Below are 719 nucleotides of genomic sequence, written 5' to 3'. Positions count from 1 at the left end.
CTCTTCTTCAGAAACGCTTTCCTTGCCATTGCCAGTCTACATTTTCTATCCTCTCTACTTCGACCATTGTCTGTTATTTTGGTCCCCAAATAGCAAAACTCCTTTACTACTTTAAGTGTCTCCCGGGTTCGATTCCCGGCGGGGTCAGGGATTTTCTCTGCCTCGTGGTGGCTGGGTGTTGTGTGCTGTCCTTAGGTTAGTTAGGTTTAAGTAGTTCCAAGTTCTAGGGGCTGATGACCATAGATGTTAAGTCCCATAGTGCTCAGAGCCATTTAAGTGTCTCATTTCCTCATCTAATTCCCTCAGCATCACCCGACTTAATTCGACTACATTCCATTATCCTTGTTTTGCTTTTGTTGATGTTCATCTTATATCCTTCTTTCAAGACACTGTCCATTCCATTCAACTGCTCTTCCAAGTCCTTTGCTGTCTCTGACAGAATTACAATGTCATCGGCGAACCTCAAAGTTTTTATTTCTTCTCCATGGATTTTAATACCTACTCCGAACTTTTCTTTTGTTTCCTTTACTGCTTGCTCAATATTAGGATTGAATAACATCGGGGGTAGGCTATAACTCTGTCTCACTCGCTTCCCAACCACTGCTTCCCTTTCATGCCCCTCGACTCTTTATAACTGCCATCTGGTTTCTGTACAAATTGTAAATAGCCTTTCGCTCCCTGTATTTTACCCCTGCCACCTTTAGAATTTGAAAGAGAGT

The sequence above is a fragment of the Schistocerca cancellata genome, chromosome 2 (genome assembly GCF_023864275.1).
Source record: "Schistocerca cancellata isolate TAMUIC-IGC-003103 chromosome 2, iqSchCanc2.1, whole genome shotgun sequence".
In the NCBI taxonomy this organism is placed as follows: domain Eukaryota; kingdom Metazoa; phylum Arthropoda; class Insecta; order Orthoptera; family Acrididae; genus Schistocerca; species Schistocerca cancellata.
The sequence above is the reverse complement of the archived record's forward strand: the minus strand, read 5'-3'. Positions refer to the sequence as shown.